The sequence below is a fragment of the Pantherophis guttatus genome, chromosome 2, assembly GCF_059756535.1.
Source record: "Pantherophis guttatus breed Tessera chromosome 2, ASM5975653v1, whole genome shotgun sequence".
Taxonomy (NCBI): Eukaryota; Metazoa; Chordata; class Lepidosauria; order Squamata; family Colubridae; genus Pantherophis; species Pantherophis guttatus.
The window spans coordinates 164,288,633-164,310,419 of record NC_142064.1 but is presented as its reverse complement, the minus strand read 5'-3'; the positions used below and the strand labels follow the sequence as shown (position 1 = coordinate 164,310,419).

At 38.7% G+C, this 21,787-nt stretch overlaps 1 long non-coding RNA gene across 2 annotated transcripts; it reads right to left on the bottom strand.

Annotated features, from left to right (window-relative positions):
- Window positions 1-2,810: 2,810 nt before the first annotated feature.
- On the bottom strand, window positions 2,811-21,385 carry LOC148115405 (uncharacterized). Of its 2 annotated transcripts, none has more exons than XR_015732481.1 (4): window positions 21,046-21,385; window positions 7,153-7,200; window positions 6,676-6,793; window positions 2,811-3,077 (listed from the first exon to the last, which is right to left on the bottom strand). It is a non-coding gene; the product is annotated as an uncharacterized LOC148115405 (long non-coding RNA). The 2 variants fall into 2 exon arrangements; XR_015732480.1 differs by having other exon boundaries at window positions 2,811-3,080; window positions 21,046-21,383.
- Between the last annotated feature and the right edge of the window lie 402 nt (window positions 21,386-21,787).

The window sequence follows — 21,787 nt, the reverse complement described above, 5'->3', positions numbered from 1 at the left end:
GTTGACCAGTCATATTTCTACTTCATAGAATTTCTCTTCCTTCAGCCTTTTCAGCTTCTGTTCCCTCTTCCCAGTCTCTCTTTAATTAGGTGCTCCTTCTGTGTCCTCCCCTCTCTCTCTGTTTGCTAGTAATCAGCTACAAAAATGAAGAAGGCCCCAACAGAGTAGTGATTTTGATGACAGACATTATTTCCGGACCAAAAAACCTCATTAAGGATATGGAATGGGAGTTGTAAAGACTTAATGAAATGTTCCTAGAGGAGCAAGAAAATCTTATTACAAGAACTTGCTAGTCATTAAGGTTTTTTTTTTAATCCTGAGTTAAAGGAAAAGTTAGGAAAATGTAAGAACTGAAATGTAAGCCTTTATTAACTACCTCTTGGAGTTTATATTATTTACTATGTATAATCTCTATTGCCCCATGATCAAACACTTACTCCAACCTTTACAAACTATATAGCAGAGGCAGGAAATGTCGTACCCGGAGTCATTTTCTTGCCAGAATTTTGTTCCCTTTTTTTTTTTTTTTAAATTTGATTTATATGCCGCCCTTCTCCGGAGACTCAGGGCGGCTTACAGTGCGTTAAGCAATAGCCTTCATACTTTTGTATATTTATACAAAGTCAGCTTATTGCCCCCACAAACTGGGTCCTCATTTAACCTACCTTAGAAAGGATGGAAGGCTGAGTCAACCTTGAGCCTTGGAGAGATTCGAACCAGCAGTAAATTGCAGGCAGCTGTGTTAATAACAGGGTGCTTTAAACCACTGTAGTACCTTTGATCTTTAAATTTTTTTTTAATTCAAAATAAATAAATCGGCATGCTGAGAGCAAATGCAGTAGACTCTAGCGTTACAAGAATATGATTGTACAGAATGCAGTCTATACACATAGACAAAACGCAGAAAGTATACAGGATTATGCCATACCATTAGTGGGGTGGGCGGGCCCAGAAAAGATGATGGGGAACCTCATTTGCCTGTTTTTTGGCAGATGGGTGCTTTGCAGTTGGGCACTGTCACCATGGCAACCCTTTTAGGAAGAGATCAGCCCCTTGATACTATTTTGTTAAGGTATTCATGACATGCCCTCAACTGCATTTAGAATGTGCTTACTCCTTCCAAAAGTTAACCTGTCGTCTGGATCTATGAAACTTTAGCACCACTGTATAAATCTTGAGTGGAAACAATTCAAGCCTTCCCTAAAGATACTTTAGTTCTTCCATTCTCTTAAGCAAATGGTGAACTAACATGAATAGCACCCCCACTGCTGAGTAGTATTGCTCTTCTAGCTGCTGCTCAGATTTTACATTTCAGTGGCTGTGAGCAAGTGAATTCAGGGCAAAATATCTGGGTTAAATGTTTCCTAATTGAGTGTGGACATGTATTAGCCGAGTGATACCTAGCTGTGCATCTCCATTTATTTAAATATTTAAATCCCCATTTTGGATGTCTTGATAGCTTGCCTTCCCTCGTTTTCATTTTTGTAAGAAAATAGTCTTCTCATCATTCAAAACACCAGTTTTGGAATGTGCCATATTGCTAATGGCCTTTCTTCCATGTGACAGTTCTAGTTATGTTGCAACTACAACTCCCAGTACTTCCAGTAGCATGACTCTCTTGTTTTGGGATTGTAGATACATCAGTTCTAGGATGCAGCAAGTTCGAGAAAGTGGGTTTAATGCTTGGGATCTGATCAACCTGATGGTCTCTTCCAACCATATGGAGGTGCTCTGGCCTAGTTGGGGAAAGTTGGAGCAGTATTTGTTATTTGTGGTGGAATCTCCAATTAGAGTGGGAGGAAGTGTGAAGTGGGGGCTAAGCTTAGAATTCTTGCACAGCAGGAAGTGGTGCAGATATTACTTCTCCCCACCCAGAAAGCCTGAAACCTTATCTGGCAGTTCTCAAGAAAATGCAGTCAGATTTCTGCAAATAGGCATGCAACAAATAAAGAAGTAACTTCGATCAGCTCACCAAGGAAACTGAGTTTCAGAGCTAGCAATGTAGATGTTTGCATGTAACATTCTGGTTGAATTTAAGCCTTAAGTTCCTGAGCCTTTTGACTTCTTGCCTGCCCAGCCTGCATTTTTATCACACTATTTTCCCCAGCCACTACTCCATTTTTTCATACATAATTTTTATTAAAAGTTTTAAGAATAATAATTAGAACTTATATACACTAGATAGAGGGGGGAGGGGTGTTTAAGAAAAATAACAGGAAAAAACCCTAAAAGTGCAATAATTGAAGAAAGTAGGAAAAAAAGAAAGGTATAAAGAAGTAGCTTCCAATATTCTTAACAGCTGTTATAAGTACAATTATATTCTAACCCTTCTCTCTAAAATTATATCTCTCTTCTTCATATTATGACTTTCTTCTTTCTATAATCTGTCCTCAAATCGTCAAAACCATAAACCTCAAATTGATTTTCCCCATTTCAAAAAGTCTACAAGATGTATCCAGTCACCAATAAATGTACTTAGCCACCATTCCTATCTTTATGTAAAACATAGTTTGCTGTTTCTGCCAAATCTGCAAACTACGTATCTTTATACTAAGAAAGGAAGGAAGAAACTGTCATGTGCAGGAAGAGGGCAAGGCAAAGGAATTGGACCTGTTTCAAGTTCATATGTGAACCCTTCCAAATTCATATGTATAGTACCCAACATGCTTTCACATGAATGCTGAAACACCTCATAGTGCCAAAAACATGCCATCAAATGGTTGAGTGACTGAAAACTCCAGTCTCACCAGTAAACCCTCCATTTCATCTGGTAGCTTGTACTCCTTGTTGATCCAAGAATAATTCAAGTGTTTTGACTTTTGCTGGGCTCATGGGACTATTTATTTCTTTATTTCTTTAGGGATTTACATCTTGGGAAAAAATTAAAACCACAACACATGTAATTTTCTCAATTTAGGCCATGGAAAATGTTTCCTCCAGGGTATCTCTTCCCATTACTTTGCAACAGCATGTTCCTGCAGGAGATCTTAATGCTGCCTTTTCTTGCCACTTGTGGCTTCTTTCTTTCTGTCTTGCAACTTAAAGGCGCAGTAACTTCATTTCTTCTTTCCCGAACTCTACTGGAAAACAATGGCCATGGTTACGAATAGTTTTTAAAATACGTTCTTGAGATTCCCTGCCCCCCGCCTGCTAGATCCTCTGCCTGGTATAAATCATAATGCTCATTGAAACAAGCGCAGGTTTTGATACAGTAGGTGTGACACTTACTGCATGCCCCAGCATGAACTCCCACCTGCTGTTTTTGGAGACCAGAATATATGCTGTAGTTCCATCCTGTTTTTCTTCATTGCCTCAAAACCAGGGTTTTCCACTTTCCAACAAAGGTGAGATAACCAACTGGTTTGTCTAGTTGTGCCTCGCTGGATTGTCTGCCATTGTCTTGACTGTGATTGGCTAGTGTGCAGTGCTGCAAAAATGCTGCTTCCCCTCTGGGCCCTGCCTTATTTGTGCCATTTATCTTGGGCTGCTGAATTCCATCCTATTCAGAGGCCACTTTCCAAGGGTGATAAGATAAACGTAAGGAAGCAAGATCATATTATCTACTCGGATTTTAATTGATCTGGTTATTTGTGCGACCAACCTCTTATTCTTGCCGGTAGTTAAGCATTGTTAAAATAGTTATCTGCCTTGGTTTATCACTTATAATATATCTGGAAATAATGCTACTGTATTTACGGAGTTGAAGCGTTCAAAATGCACATTTATGCGGGCAGAGCAATCAGCTTTAAAATAAAAGCTCCTGCATTGCCTTTGGTCAAAAATGGCTGCCTAATTTCTGATGAATCTGTTACTTCAATTGTGCTTCAAAAGTATGGTGAGTACCACACTTGCCTCATATTCCTAGTCTGAAACTGGCCAAAACAATATTTTTAAAATAAACCCCCTTTCTCACTGGGCTTTTTTTTTTTCTTTTGGAGCATGTTTTTCAATCTGCTGGTAAACGGTTGAAATGCTGGGCCTTTCTTTGCTTCACCACGCCCCCAATTGGACTGAGGTCAGGGGTGCTATTCAGCAGGTTCTGATAGTTTCTGGAGAACCATTAGTGGAAATTGTGAGTAGTTCGGAGAACTGACAAATACCACCTCTGGCTGGCCCCAGAGTGGGGTGGGAATGGGGATTTTGCAGTATCCTTTCCCTGGAGTGGGGTGGGAATGGAGATTTTGCAGTATCCTTCCCCTGCCACACCCACCAAACCACACCCACCAAGCCACAACCATGCCCACCAAGCCACGCCCACAGAACCGGTAGTAAAAAAAATTGAATTCAACCAGGTAAATGGAGTGGTAGTCCTTACTCATGTGAGCTATTTCAAAGCTGTAGTGAAACTATTCTACCTGAAGGGACATCATGAAGGAGTGAACCATCCACTGGTGAGCTGTTTGTTAGTTAAATGGATGGCTCAAAGAAAGAAATAGTACAGGTAGTCCCCGAATTACAACAGTTCGTTTAGTGACTATTTGAAGTTAGAACAGCACTGAAAAAAGTGACTTATGACCATTTTTCACACTTACAACCATTACAGCATGTCCACATGATCAAAATTCGGATGCTTGGCAATTGGTTCATATTTATAACGGTTGCGGTGTCTTGGACTCATGTGATCCGCTTTTGCGACCTTCTGACAAGCAAAGTCAATGGGGAGGCCAGATTCACTTAACAACTGTGTTACTAACTGAGCAACTGCAGTGATTCACTTAACAACTGTGGCAAAAAAAAGTTCATAAAATGCAAAATGGGCAAAAATCATTTAAAATATGTTTCGCTTAACAACAGAAATGTTGGGCTAATCTGTGGCCATACGTTTTTTTAAAAATTCTGTCTGTTTTTTAAGACAGAACCTTTTGAAGATGATACAGCCTGGATCAACACAGATTATTTGAGCATCATCAAAGCTGTAGCAAGAGTAAATAACTGAAAATGAGAGGTGGAAAAATGCCAAAAATCACTATATTTTAAAGCTGGTTCCTGTCTCTGCGTGTGTGTTTTTTAATGCTTTAACTCTGTAAACAGCATTAAGTTATTCAGAATGTATATACATATTTGTTAGAATCGCCATGCTTCTGAGCAGAGGTGGGTTTCAGCAGGTTCTGACCAGTTCTGGAGAACCGGTAGCAGAAATTTTGAGTAGTTCAGAGAACCGGTAATAAAAATTCTGACTGGCCCCACCCCCATCTATTCTCTGCCTCCCAAGTCCCAGCTTATTAGGAGGAAATGGGGATTTTGCAGTAACCTTCCCCTGGATTGGGGAGGGATGGAGATTTTACAGTATCCTTCCCCTGCCACGCCCACCAAGCCACCCCACACCCACCAAGCCACACCCACAGAACCAGTAGTAAAAAAAATTGAAACCCACTGCTACTAACTATTTGTGCTGTTCTTGGTTTAAAAAAAATATTGTACCAATGCAGACTTTGTGGTTCACGTTCCTCAGTAGTCCCATTTGGGTCATTGTCCTGCTGGCCTTCCCCACTTAGTTTTGCCATTGGACTGTGATCTCTGCCTTTGAAAAACCGTGGAAAGAAAATTGTCCTTTCTCTCCCAAAGTTGGTTAAGAATTTGCTGTGTCTCATTGTGGAATTGTGATGCTTATTAATAAAATAGGGTATTGCTACTGATTAGTAATCGCTACTTGTTTTGTGAGATGGGTGGCTATAATTTGGCAAATAAAGAAATAAGATTAGTGTACACTATTTGGCCTGATTTAGTGGGGAAATGTGGGCTAAAGAAACTAATAGAGTCACTTTATGAGATGGGCAACATATAAATTTAACAAACAGGGAACAGAAAATGTTCTAGTTATCTGGATTCCTTTAGCTTTGATTCCATCTTGCACATCCTGATAACATGATGTCACCATGCAAATATGTAATATAATTGTACATTGTGTACATTGTGTCATTTTCACATCCCATTACAGTATATCCTTCATGGATAAGGATGGAGGCTCTTGGAGGCTTTCATTGATTTATTGCCTTGCTTCGTTCACAGAATTTTTCAGGAAGACCAAACAACATTACATGTCTTTGGTAATTTTTGTACATTTTCCTTTTATCTGCACTGTATGAGAAAAGATGTAATTACTATGCACTGTGTTCACACCTTACACAAATTTCTTAATGATAATTTATTGTTAAACCAGAGTTAGTTGGGTTCATACACAGTGGTGGGTTTCAAATTTTTTTACTGCTGGTTCTGTGGGTGTGGCTTGGTGGGCGTGACATGGCTTGGTGGGTGTGGCTTGGTGGGCATGGCAGGGGAAGGATACTGTAAAATCTCCATTCCCACCCCACTCCAGGGGAAGGTTACTGCAAAATCCCCATTTCCTCCCAATTAGCTGGGACTTGGGAGGCAGAGAATAGATGGGGGTGGGGCCAGTCAGAATTTTTACTACTGGTTCTCTGAACTACTCAAAATTTCCACTACCGGTTCTCCAGAACTGGTCAGAACCTGCTGAAACCCACCTCTGTTCATACAACATGGCAAACCACAAGCAAGCCACACTTCAATGGTAGGATTCATTCAACATCTTAATCCAAAGCCAAATAAATCACATTATGACTTAGCACATATGTGAATGAGGTCACTGTCTTTCGAGTGATACGCCTAAAAACTATTATTCCGTAAGTGCCACCTATTCTCTGTCCATGCACTTACCATGATGTCGTCAATAACGGGTTGTGAATTTTCCACCAGGTGATACTATAATTCAGGGAAGCATGTTTCTCCTCCATTTCTATACTTAGTGCAGGGCCAGAGTCAATTTCCTGCTTCTCTGTAGAGAAATACAAAACACAATACAGCTTACTGTACATTCACTGCAACAGAATATTTAAGATAGGCCCTTTCTGACTTTCAGGGTGTTTGAAACTAGACTACTGGCAGCTTAATGCTGGTAAATCATTCTAGTTCTGTATAATTAATTGCTTAATTCTGTTAGAATCTTCTCAGAAATAGGTCCTATTAAACCAAATAGTGTTTGCTTTGAGATTGGAAAATTGCAGCAAGCTTTGCGTTTAATTCTATTAATGGGTCTAAATAGGAATGGCCACAGTAATATATTTGCCGGTCAGGAGTTTCTGTTATGAAAACTTTATCAAAATGAATGGCATTTATATAAATGGACTGTGTTACCTTTTAGAAGAATCTGATTCAGTCTTCTTGGGTTCTTCTGTTGTTTCTCTGAAGTTTGGGGGTGAAAAGAGAGTCTATTTATTTTTGGCAGCAATAAGAAACAGCCTTTCCTTGTGTTTGGCATTTATTTATTTTATTTATTTTATGTATTCATTTATAACATTTGTATAGCTACCCATCTTTCAACCAACTCTGGGCAGCTTCCAATGACAATCAGCAATCAGATGCTACCATCACTCTACACTGCTGGCAGTGCCTACAATGCTGTCTACCATATCTTGTGCTAAAATATTTGTGGTTATCATCAGGATCCTAGTTCATTGGCTGATACAATTTCTGTATATCATTGCATACAAGAGGGGAGTGCAAAGCAGCTGTTGCTAGATAAGACTGAAAGGCAAAGTTGGATTTACAATATACTTTGCATCTGAGAACCTTGGTTACTTTCAGATTTTTGTAGGTCAGGGAAAGACTTATTCCCTTCTAGATTTTGGGACTAGCAGCTTTCACAATCCTTTACCAGTAATGATGCTTATACAGAAATGATAGGAATTGAAATTCAAAATCTCTGGAAGAAACACTTGCTTTCCTGTGTCAAAGGGGCCTCATTATATTATCAATATATGAAGGAGAACACTCCTTGACTTCTCACTGGTACAGATTAAAGAGACAGCAAGCATCACCGTTTATTATTTCTGTTTATGTGCTCCGATCCAGAAGGACTCTGAGCAGCTTACAGTGCATTCTTTCAGTAAGAAGATTAAAAGAGGAAAACAATATAACAAAAGAGCAAACTAACAATAGCTAATCTTGTTAAGTCCCACTAATATTGAGAACATCGATGGAAGGACTTACTTTCAGGGAGTCTGTGAATGGCCCTAGGCTTCCAATTTCAGGAGCAACACAGAAGGAACTGATTGAATCTTTTATATCACCTTTAACTATACAGGTAGTCCTCAACTTACAACCACAATTAAGCCTTAAATTTCTGTTGCTAAGCGAGACAGTTGTTGAGTGAGTTTTGCCCCATTTTACATCCTTCCTTGCCACAGTTGTTACGTGAATCACTGTAGTAGTTGTTAAGTTAGTAACACGGTTGTTAAGTGAATCTGGCTTCCCCGTTGACTTTGCTTGTCAGAAGGTCACAAAAGGTGATCACATGACCCCGGGACACTGCAGCCGTCATAAATATGAGTTAGTTGCCAAGCATCTGAATTTTGATCATGTGACCGTGGAGAGGCTACAATGGTCATAAATCTGAAAAATGGTCCTAAGTCACTTTTTTCAGTGCCATTGTAACCTCGAACAGTCACTAAATTTACTGTTGTAAGTCAAGGACTACCTGTATTATTGTTCTCAAGAACAGCAATATAGAAAATGAATTTTCCTTATCATTCACTGCAATTCAAAGGAAGAAGTGGGAATTACTGAATCTATTGAACAAATGAAAATTGTTCTAGGGACTGAGTACAGAATATTATTTTATATGGATCGGTGCAAAATAATTAATGCCATTTCAATGAAGCCGATCAGACACCAGGTAGAGAAGAAGCGTTACAGATTTCTCAGTAAATTCACTCTTCCAAAAATCAGCCTTCTTTTGAAAACAATCCAGATCACCTCACCAATAGGAAATCACTAGGTTACAAAAGTGCACACACACTAAAAAAAAAAAAAAAAAGAGGTGGGGGAAGTGTGCCACAAAACATCCATTTGTAAAGGGAGGAAGAGGAGCTGCTTTCTGTGCACACCAGAGGTGGGTTTCAGCAGGTTCTGACCAGTTCTGGAGAACCGGCAGCGGAAATTTTGAGTAGTTCGGAGAACCGGTAGTAAAGATTCTGACTGGCCCCGCCCCCATCTATTCTCTGCCTCCCAAGTCCCATCTGATGAGGAGGAAATGGGGATATTGCAGTAACTTTCCCCTGGAGTGGGGTGGGAATGGAGATTTTACAGTATCCTTCCCCTGCCACGCCCCCCAAGCCACGCCCATGCCCACCAAGCCATGCCACGCCCACCAAGCAACACCCACAGAACCGATAGTAAAACATTTTGAAACCCACCATTGGTGCACACAATGGATTTGGAGCTCTAAGGACTGGCAAGAAATTCAGGGATGGCCATAGAGCAGAGTGTGAATGCTGAAAAGCTTATATTTTTGTGTCCAGTTGCTGGTTGGCTTGGGCAAAGCAGTGCCCTCTGCAAGCTCAGGGATTACAAACACATGGGTAGCACTTTGCAGTATGTCTTTTGGATTTGGAGAAGGCAGGGAAACAATGGGGAAATTGTGCATTGGGGTTGGTGCGCTGCCCCACTCACTCACACACACACACAACTGTGGTTTAGTGAATTTATTCATCCTTCCCAGCAATTCCCTTCACCAAACCCCCCCCCCCCCAGAACTATCCCAATTAAGTCCAGCCACAAGCAGACCAATGTTAGTCCACAAAGCACTTGGAAGTTTCTCAAACAAAATAAATCCACCAGGCAAACATAAATCCACAACACAAGAGAGCTCACAAGTCAAGAAAAGTCCACTTTCCAAGGCACGATTCAAGTCAAGGCGCCAATCCAAAGCAAGGCAGGAATCATCACGTCCAGAAAACACACAGCTAGGAAACAAACACATTGTTCCCAGCACCACCTCCCTCTGTCTGCTGTGCTAAATAGCCAGCTTTTGGTGCAGCCCATCAAGAAGAGCGAGGCTTTCTCCTCTCGAGTAGTCTGCTTCTGCCTTTTCTCTGCCCTACATGTTCTTGGATCAGGTGCGGAAGGCACTTCCTCCTCCTCCTTACTGACCAGCTGCAACTGCATGCTTTCCCCAGATGGAGCCACAGCCAAATCCCTTCCAGACAACTGCTCGGAGCCATCAATTAACTCAGCTCCCTGACATGCCAAGAACCGGTTCATCCTCCCCCGAGCTGACATCTAGAGAGGTATCTGTGGAATCGTCCAGGAGAGTCATCACAGTTGGGCATACAGATAGTCCTTGACTTACAACCACAATTGAGCCCCAAATTTCTGTTGCTAAATGAAATTGTCAGGAGCCTGGATAGCTCAGCAGACTAATGCATTGTAATTTAACTCCAGGTGTCTGCAATTAGTAAGTTCGAATCTTGCCAGGCTTAAGGTTGCCTTCCATCCTTTCTAAGGTAGGTAAAATGAGGACCCGGATTGTGGGGGCAATAAGCTGACTTTGTAAGCCGCATTGTAAGCCGCCCTGAGTCTCCAGAGAAGGGTGGCATATAAATCAATTTTTTTAAAAAAAAAAAATGTTTGTTAAGTGAGTTTTGACCCATTTTACAACCTTTCTTGCCACAGTTATTAAGTGAATCACTGGAGTTGTTAGTGCCAAGGTTAAGTGAATCTAGCTTCCCATTGACTTTGCTTGTCAGAGGTTGCAAAACATGATCACATGATCCCAGGACACTGCAATCATCATAGATAAGAATCAGTTGCCAAGCATCTGAATTTTGATCACGTGACCATGGGGATGCTGCAATGGTTGTGTGAAAAATGATCATAAGTCACTTATTTCAATGCCATTGTAATAGTCACTAAACAAACTGTTGTAAATTGAGGACTAACTGTAATTTGCAATCTGAAGGGATTGTGATAAGGCTCAAGGAGTGATCAAATAGTATGGTGGGTAAGATTTTTTTTTTTTAGTTCTGACCAATTAGAATGGAATTACCGGTACATAGGAATCAGGATAAGAGACACAGTGGAGGAGTGCTTAAAAAGTTGTATTGTGGCCCCAATCCATTTTCTCATGCTCAGGCTCTCATTTGGTTTGATAACATTGAGTTATAAAAAGAACTTTGAGCAATTGTTTGACAGCCGATTGCAAACACCCATATTCCAAATAATTAATTGTCACTGGGAAACTTAATAGAAAATTTGCTGGGAAGTCAAGTTCAACAGGTAGAGCAGGAACTAGCAGCAATTGGCTATAAATGCAGCTATGTTTTGGAGAACTGGATGAAGTTGTGTTGGGGATGTTCATACTGAAGATGATCAGAGGTGGGCTGCTGCTAGTTCGGACCGGTTCAAGTGAACCGGTAGTTCCGACCACCGGCTGGGCCTGACCACCCACCCTGGTGCTATCCCGTTCTATATATCTCACTCTCTGGCTCACTCGCCTCACCCACGCAGCCCAGCTGATTGCCGCGCCTTGCCCGCTCTACTCAACGAGGCGGTGTGCTGGAAGCTGCGCACATGAAATTGCTGTGTGTTTGAAGCCGCGCGCGCTCACATTTTCGGTTCTGCACTAGGCGAACTGTTTGTTAAATTACGTGAAGCCCACCTCTGAAGATTATAGGGAATATATCCTGCTGTTTGCATGGTATAATCACAATCTGTGGGGGCTGCAGGGAAGAGACAGAGTGTGCTGAGAACAAAATTCGATATAAAAACTAATTGTACAAACTCTTACTAAATTCATTGGAACAAGACTTCCCTTCATGCAAATCTTCCTCATAACTTATTCTTTTCTCCAAATTAATTCAATTGCAATATACCGGTAGTAGAGAGTCACTAATTATCCACTCTGAGTCCATTACAAATGCGTATTATGAAAATTGCTTAGCTCACTCCATAGCCACTGCAACTTTGGCAATTATTGTAATTCTTTAGGTAGAGGTCACACCTCATAGGGACAAATCTGACAACATTGGTTGAAAAGGTTATTTTGATGTCTAATTGTATTGTTCTCTAGAGAGCCAGTTTGGTGTAGTGGTTAAGGTATTATGGCTAGAAAGTGGGAGACCGTGACTTCTAGTCCCACCTTAGGTACAAAGCCAGCTGGGTGATCTTCGGTCAGTCACTTTCTCTCAGCCCTAGGAAGGAGGCAATGGCAAACCACTTCTGAAAAAACTTGCCAAGAAAACTGCAGAGATGAGTCCAGGCAGTCTTTGAGAATTGGACACAATTGAATGGAAGAAAAAAAAAATAGTTCTCTAACCAGAATAAATTCCTGCTGATATTTTGGTTGGCATTGCTTTGTCCTTTGTGACTAAAAATGTTCTCTTGCCTTTTAGCCTCTCCAATCTTGATGTTATCTCAATCCAAAACATCATCCCACTTAAATAAAAATTATTGATTTCCTAAAATCCATGGGGAATATTTAAGATAAGCTACAATTCACATCTGTTAACCTGCTTTTTCTCACCCAGGTTTGAATAGTTTACGATAGGAATTATAATTTAACATGTGATGTAACAAATAAAAGACAACAAGTAAGTCTGTTTTTCCTTGACAAACTCTCTTGTAAAATAGTAATTGCATTTTGAAAAAGTAATGCTGGCTAAATCTGTTAAATTCTGCTTTTCTCTTCCTTATCTGTTTACATTCTTGTGATATTTGATGAAATATCTGCTTCACGAAATGCCTTAATATTTGCCGTCTCTATAGCATATACTTGATCTTCAACCTTTTATTGGACTATATAAAATTATTTTTTTCTGCCATTTAATTCATTTAATATCGTCTTCAACTCTTGGTAAAATATTCATTTTTACCATTGCAGATCTTCCTACAAATAACTATATTGGATTTCTTCATCTTAAAATAGCTACCATCATGCTTTTCCAAGTCTGTGAATAATTATTCTGAAAAATGTAATTATTGTTTTTGTAAAGCAAATATTTGTTTGTTTTATTAGTTCACACTTCTGGACTGCCCCCTCCCTCAAATTTTCCTGTACTTCTCTTTTTAGCAGTGATATTAAAACCTGTGATTTACTGAAGATATTGCATTTTTTCTTCAGATAAATTCCATATGATTTGAATCTTATTAATCTAATATCCTGACATTGAATTGTACTCCTATATATGTTCCATTATTAATTCTAGGCAATTCTTTGGATGAGTAACTGTAAGTGCAATATTATTTGCCTGTGATTTTAGTTTTGTGTTCTTCATTTGCCAATTTAATTATTAAATTTTTATTTTCTTGGTATGCCTTCCTTGGAAATGGTTCCAATACCAGTAGAAATAAAAAAGAAGAGGAGCAGACATGCTTTCCTCTCTTTGTTATACTATATTTTTCTGACAAAACCCTTTTTTCCAGGAACTTGGTTTCTTATTCTTTATACTTTATATTCAAACCACAGTTCATCTTCTAAATTAGCAAATGCTTTCTCTGTATTAAGAGAAATCATAGCTGCTTTCTTGCTTTTTTATTATTAAAAATATTTTTTTGTTTTTATTATTAACATTTTTATTAATTTATATTATCAATTTACTTATATTATCAATATATTCAAAATTTAGCTTCTCCAACATGAGTCTCTTCAGAACAAATCCAGTTTGATCTAATGAATGAATTCAATTAACAGACCTTTTAAGGTTTTTTCAATGGGGGTTGCTTGCTGCAGCATTATCGACCACAACATCCCAAATACATATTCCAAAGAGATTTTTCTAATAAACTATAACATTGTCAATGGAATTTCTTCATATCATTGTGGTATGATTTTATAACTCTACCTCTTATGTCTGAGTAACTTATCTGTTTAAGGCACATTTTGATAGCCCCTGTAAAAGGGTTTTAGTAACCTTGGGATATGTAGTATTTCTGTAACTGAAGTTAGAGGATAATCTCCGAATAGTGGAGAGGAAATCTACTATTCATCTCTCCTCTCCTCCTTGTCAGTCTTTATGAAGGACTCTTTCTCATATTAATTAAAAGTCCCCTGAGGGAACATAGCAACATTAGACATAGCAAGATGGAGTGGACTGATGATCTAAAGAATCCCCAACACTCTGCCGTGCCTCAAATACTTGAAACATTTTTAGGCCAATCCTAAATCTAGAGGTAGAGAGCAGTTAATATTCTTTCTCCCTACACTTCTGTCCTGTTAGTTGATAACCAAAAAGTTTTGGACTTGGCATAATCCACCAGAATAGTAAGAGAGTTCTGTTTGTTTGTTTATTAAATTTATTTGCCACCCATTTTGTATCCAATGACTCTGGGCAGCTTACAAAATGAAAACATTGAAAAACATTAAAATCTTCCATCGTAAAAACACAGTGGATAAAAAAAATTAACAGATAAAATGTTGCTTATTATATTTATTCTGTAATATCCAGAAATGGTCTAATGTAACACTGTGCTTGACTAAGAGACCCACAGGACTTAAAAACATGCTCACAATATTGGTTGGGCTGAAGAAAGCTATTGCCTGGCCAAAGATGTCAAGATCTTTCTTAGAACTGTTTACCTTATTCTGTGTTGAATAAAAATCTTTCAAAAGTTATTTGGAACTCCCTAAAAAATGATAGTACAGACAGTACAGAATTGTTTGTACAGATTGCACCTCAGACAAATGTAAGTAGTTCTTCACCGGCATTTTATCCCAATACCATGATATTTATCTTACCCTCGATTCTCATGCCATGCTGTCCTGTCTGTTTTTTGAAGCTGTTTTCCCACAGTATATTCTCTCTTTCTTTTTTCCCCCCTTCTGTCTGCTTTCAGAGATATGGCATTTAATTTCCCTATAGGCTATCACATAAAAGAAACAAGGTCTTTGGCTGGGACTGCATCTGGCAAAACAGCACCTCTTTTAAGAGCCACAAAGGCTGCTGGTATTGATACAGAAGAAATTGATGGCTAGGGCAAGAAGAAGGTGAATTGCTTAGTTCTTCTGGGAAAGTTTTAAGATTGGGCAGAAAATGCTTGAATTCATTTATTAAAGTTTTATTTTCAGTAAAAGAAAGTAAGTTTGCATATGCCCAAGCATGACACTTTAAAAAAAGAAGTATGCTGTGGCTTAGTCATACAGAGAAAATGAATGAGGATTTAGATTTAAAGGACAAAGATAGTGTATAAAGCATGTGTGGATTTGTGGAAGCAAAGTTTTAAATTATGGAGAGATAGAGTGAGTGGGATTGGTGTAAATGAATTGCATCTATTTATTTTTCTTATCTTACAACTTTAATTCATTTGGATGACTCTTATTCCTTTTCTGTGCTTTGATAATGTTGCTTATCCTCAACAGGAATGGTGTGATATGGCTATATGAGTATGTATATTAGATTTAAAACAAAAAAAACAAATATGGGCTTAAATTATTGTAATAAGTTGGTTTGAAATAATTTTACTCTTTTAAAATGTTTCCTTGCTAATTCAACTTTAGTTACTTATTTGTTAGAATTGGAAAATTTTCTCCAATCAAACAAGTCTCTGAGCAATTTACTATCCCTACATACAGTAATTAAAATGATATAAATACCCAAAAAATTCTAAAATATTAAACTACCCCCGATCAATAACTGGCATCACACTCGTCACAATTCCTTTCCATCCCCAAATCCTATGGAAGAGCCAGGTCAACAGAAATCTTCAGAGATGTAAGGAGGCACTACTCTTATTTTAGGGGAATATTATTCCATAGGAAGGTGGGAAGGGGACAAGAAGCCTTATCTTGAGATTCCTGATGACATTTCTTCAGAGATAGGATCTGAAAGATGCTTTTTCCCTCATAGATCTCACGGGATGGTAGTTTCCACCTAGAGCAGGTGGTCTTAGAGCTATCCAGGACCAGACCTTTAATGGTAATAACCAGGATCTTGAATTTATATCAGCCAATATGGCTCCTGGATAAGTCTAATCAAGCTGCTAGCTATCTGGGCTGCTGTGTTTAGAACCAACTGTAAGGATAGCTCTATATTGAGTGAACTGCAACAGTCCAGTGCAGATTGGAAGTGATAAGGGTATGACCCACCATCAGCAAAGTTCCCATTCCAGGAATGGCTGCAAGTGGCACTAGATAGATGAACTAGTGCAAAGTCTCTCCTGGCCATGACCTCCTACTGCTCTTCCAGCAGATGTTGCTGAGTCTAAGGACATACCTTGATTGTTAACTTGCTTCACCAGATGGGCTTCCTTTGGAGTAGTCACCTTCCCTATCCCCTACCATTGCCTTGCTGGGATTAAGTATCAACCTGTTTCTGCACATCCAGACCCTAACAGTTTCTAGGCATCAGAACAGAATAGTAATTGCAGCTGCTGATTGACCCAAGGTAACAGCTGTATAACTGAATATCACCCACATATTAATAATACCTCTCATTTTGACCACCTGCCTCAGTGACTATCCATATTAAACAGTAAGGGAAAAAGAGTCAAACTTGCTGGCACCCCAAATCAGAATGCCAGACAGCTCAACCTCTTCCTTTCCCCACTGACTGAAACTGTCCATTTAGGAAGGAGAAGAACCCATTCAGCGTGTCCCTCACGCCCATCTCCATAGCCAGTTGAACAAGGATGAATTTTCAAACCATTCTAACATGGGCTTAGAGTAGAATAACAGAGTTGGAAGGGACCTTGGAGGTCTTCTAGTCCAACCCCCTGCCCAGGCAGGAAACCCTACACCACTTCAGACAAATGGTTATCCAACATCTTCTTAAAAATTTCCAGTGTTGGAGCATTCACAACTTCTGCAGGCAAGTTGTTCCACATGAACATGTTCAAATGTTCAATTTCGGATACACATTGTTCTATGGATAGAAAACAGGTGAGAATACATTGGAGAGTTACCAGAGGAAGGTGGCAATGTCTGGATTCCCTATAAAATTCTGTGAATGAGGCAAGCAGATGGCACATTAAAAACCTCACTAGGAAGTGAAAATGAATGAAATAAAGAGCATTTCTTGTCAGAAGTTAGAGATGGATTTAGGACATGTTTATCAACCTGAGGAAGGAAAGTGACAGATAAGCAGTCAATACATGAGTTACTATTGGAAACAGCTAATATTTGGTTTCAAATAAAAAATGATAATTATATTCTAAAAATAGGCATTTTATCCCCATAGAGAAGGAAGAAAAGCAGGTATTGAATCATTACGTATGACAATAGGTAGCACTGTTTGGTGGGTCGGTCCCTCAGCTTCCTTTATTTTAAGCATTATCATTAATGCTTACAGCTGTTTTCTTTCCTGTTGTGTTCTTAGCTGTTCATCTAGAAAGAAAATCCGTTCAGAGCAGAGCGAACCATGTACATAATCCTGAAATTTAAAAGATGGCAATTTTTACTAACAACCTGTGTAACGGTGGGCATTTCCAAATTTGGTACAGGATACATCTGAAGTTGCACTGTAATTCGTCAAAAATAGAAACATTCCCTCAGGTCTTTTCTTTCAAGAAGCTATACTCTTGATGATTAAGGACAAATTTCCATCATATACACAGCCCTTCATAATGTTCTCCTTTTGCAGCTGGAAAATAACTGCACTATATATATAAAATTCAGTCAAAGTGCACAATCTGTAAATCATTTGTGAATAATACGTAGATATAGAAAACTCCAGACAGCTTAGTGCAAATGACTGACTGCATGACATGCATATTTACGGTTATAATGATAAGACCTTGACCTGTTATATAAAAATATATCAATGTCTAGATTGAAATCCAAAATAATTTTTAAAATTTTCCCTCAATGAAAGTGCCCTATTCATCTGACTGATAACGAGGAGAAACTTTCTGTATCTTCTTTTCAGGATTTTCATAGGTAAGAAAATGATCTTCTCCACACAGAAGGTTCTTTTTCATTCTAGATTACAGGAAATTACATAATGGGTTGAAGTTTAAATTCCAACTGAATGTTTGACAAAAGCTTTCTAATATTAAGAACAGTTTAAGAATGGAACCAATTAGCCAGAGAAGTGGCAGGCTTCCCTTTGCTGGATATACTTTACTTTACAGATTAAGAGTTGGAAGGGACCTTGTAGGTCATCCAGTCCAACCCCCCCCCCCAAAGCAGGAGACCCTACACCATTTCTGACAAATGGCAGTCCAATCTCTTCTTGAAAGTCTCAAGTGATGAAGCTCCCACAACTTCCAAAGGCAAGCTGTTCCACTGGTTGATTGTTCTCACTGTCAGAAAATTTCTCTTTATTTCCAAGTTAAATTTTTCCTTGTTCATTTTCCATCCATTATTCCTTGTCTGGCCTACAGGTGCTTTAGAAAATATCTATGCTCAAAGAGATGTTAGATAGTTGTCTGTTGAGGTGCTTTAATTCAAATTTCTTCCCAGAAAGAGGGATTGTTCAATTCCATAATTACAAGATCAAAGAGAGAGAAAAGCTCTTAAAACAGCAAAAGGAAATGAGATGGACAACATAAAATAGGAAAGATGGATTCAGTCACATAATTTCTGTTGATTGCCTATTGTTTTACTGTACTGCTTAATCAGAAGTGTTCACCAACATGGTGTTTTTCTGGATAGGACACATCTCTTCCTCTCCCCCACCCCTTGTGTATTTGAAAAAGAGAGTGAAAGAGAAGGATAGGAAGAGGGGATTAAATAATTTAATGTTTTGACAAATATTTTGCAAATAGCAAAATGAAAACTAGTAGGAGAAAGGAAGGAGGAAGTCCTAGTTAAGCACAATGCATCTCTTGTACTGATCACATGTAGTGTTTTCTACAGGGTTGCTGAAGAAGGTCACTAGGGCTCAGACTATTTAGTATTTTAAGGGTGGAGAGTAGATTTGGATTGTATTCTAGTAGCAACCTCTTGTTAATACAACACATATTTACTAATATGTCTCATTTAAATATAAGGAAAAACTTCCTGATGCAAAGAGCTTTAAAACAATGGACTAGACTGCCATCTCTGTACAATTTCAAGAAGAGGTTGGACAATCATTGCTCATGGATGACAATTGTTTATTAAATTAATTCAACTGGGTAGCTTTGCATCAAACACTAAATCATAAATTAACTACCGAAGTTGGATCTAAACATTACACTAGAAAAATATGAGATTGGTTTAGTGTTGTGCGACTAAAAAAAAATTATCTTGACTTAAACTTGATTCCTTGAGATTTATACAAACAGATCAAATAAAGTTTATACGTCTTGGCAAACAAATTGTATATGCAACTGGTTTACTTGGGTTGTTTTTATAACTCCCAGGTGTAGGTTGCCTGGCATTTCCTTACCAGATGTATCCAATGGATTCATTGGTTCTTTTAAACATTCATTATCAGCTCTACTAGGTGAACCAGACCAAAAATTCAGCTCCAAGAAAGCTAAAACTAATTTTATTTAGATTGACTCTAATAATAAAATCTTACAATCCTGATTGTGCTGCAAGCTCGCCGCCTTCTTAATAGGACAGTGAATCAGAAAGGTGTCTCATGAGTTGCTTCCAAATATTAGTGGGACATTGTGTACTTAAAATGTGCTTTTACCCAGGCTATAGATCCTGCATATCTCTGTCAAGAACATCTTCCTTATTCTCTATAGAGATTTGGCACAAGTAATAGGCATACTCCACACACATCTAAGATGTTTCAAAGAGATACCGTACTTAAACCGTAACTGGAATCTGACTCTGCAAAATCCACATGCCATACAACCTATTTAGAAAGCAGGATTGGTTTTCACTTGCATACAGCCTACTGCAAATGCCACTTGGATTGTCCATTATCTGTATTAATTTGGTGCTAAAAGAGCTTGCAGTTAAAAACAAAAAACTTCTTTCCCAAAAATCTAGTTCTCTCATATCATAACTTCACCATTGTATGCTATCTTCTCCTACTTTTTATTTAAAAAAAATTTTTTTTAGTAATTATAGATCATGTAGGCAAATTCAAATATTTGCATATCATAAAACAGTAATTGATTGGGAAGTTATTTTCAGTTCCTACAATTAATGGCATATAAGTAATAAATAATTAAATGTAAAAATTTTGATATTTGAAACCATATATCAGACTAATATAAAACAAATTAAGCTAAAAAAGGAGGGATTAGTTTATCTTAAAGTCACTCCTGTTCCTATATTTCCTTATCTCATTTTCCTTTTTCCCAATTGCTAACTGGTATTATCTTTTCTCCCAACTATTAGAGATTGAAGATTTGGGTTTCAACAGGACTGAAATATTGTACAGCACCATTATAACTAAATGAATGTAGTGAAAATAAAGGAAATAAATAAACCACATTTCCTACAGCAGAGCTAGCCATTGCCAACAATCAAGGCATTTTAGAAGGTAACAGCTGAATGTGGAAGCCCATTTTAGGAGGTGTTCCTATGGTATGACAAGGAACTCTAAATCTCAGTATCTTTACTGGGATCTAAAAGGTTCTGCTTGATGTTTTGGCACAGAAGGAAAACCCTGCACTGCATTTCATCTCAAAATTCAATATACAGACTCTGCCATTCAATCCCATCTTCCCTGCTCAGTCTAACTTTAGAGAATTACTAAGCAAAGGAAGGCAAAACATGGCTTGATTAAGCATCATACAAGCATTAATGCACCTTATTGTTCCATAACTCATCTTAAACAATATCCTAACTCTTCTTGGGATGGTGGATGTGCCTAATAAAAACCTGAATTGTGTGTGAGTGTGTGTGTAAGGATTCATGGTGACTGATAATTCAGCCCTGGATCAACAGGCTAAATATCACTTCAAAGACTAGTAAGAAAATGTAAGAACATTATACAAATTAAAAAAGAAAAACCTGTTTTGGAAGCCTTGTCGTGTCCTACACTGAGTAGTGCCACCCTAAATATATCAGGACTTTGTTTCATATAGCTTACTAGACAGCCATACTGAAAGTCTCTTGTGGAGAATCATTTCTATGTAATCCCTAAGACCTACTCACTGAAATAAAATTGTTTGGGTAGAATATGCACTGGCACCAAAGAAAACCCAACAGCCCTATCTTAGAAATTAGATTAAAAACCAGAGCAAAAACAGCCATTTTAATATCTCAAGATCCACTTTCCAAAAGTCAACAACAAAACAACAACAATACATGCATACAAACTACAGCTCTTTATGACTAAGAAGCAGACACCACCCACCCATAGGCTCATTGCCAGAAAAGCTGCTAAAACTGCTTCTCAATAGTAAGAAGAGGATGACAAGACCTACGGTTCAACTTTGTTGAAGAAGTATCGACGTAGCAGCAGTATTAGAGTTGTGATGGCCAAGAAGGTGGTGCACATGGTTCTTCCTCCATTACCAAACCAGGGGCATTATTGGGCTACTCAGAAAGCAACAGGCAGAGTGGCATTCCTGCCCTTGAACAGACTCCCTGATAGCGTGGGAAGGAGGCTAGGCAGAAGAAGAGGGGGGGCTGTTTTGTTCCTGGTCACCTGTGGGCTCTTCTGACCCTTTCAGAGAAGATTAGAGGAGGATAAGATGGAATTAATGGGGAGGAAAATGAGGGCACGGGCCTCTAGTCTTTCAGAGAGCACGGCTCAAGATGGACCAAGTCATGCAATGGCACTGAGTCACAAGCTGAGAAAGCTAAAGGCTTTTTCTTCTGGGGAAAATTTCCCCTCTTCTCATTTGCACAGGATTAAGATTCTATTCTAAAACCCCCACTGAAAGAAACACTATTTGTGCACAACTTCAGCTGTTACGCATGCGTCATATTCCGAAGTCTTGGAAAGTCTTAATCTTTCCTTGCTTGTGTGATTTGCTGGCATAAGGAACTGTGTAAAATAATGGGGCGAAGGAAGAAAATATTGCATAAAATCACCTGGAAATCATTTCTCCATCACTATTTTCCTCTGGAACACTATTTTTGCTCAACAAATGACAGACTTTTCTAGTACTTCTGTTTTCATGCTGTCTCCCAACTCCTTCACAGTGTCTACCCCTCCTCTGG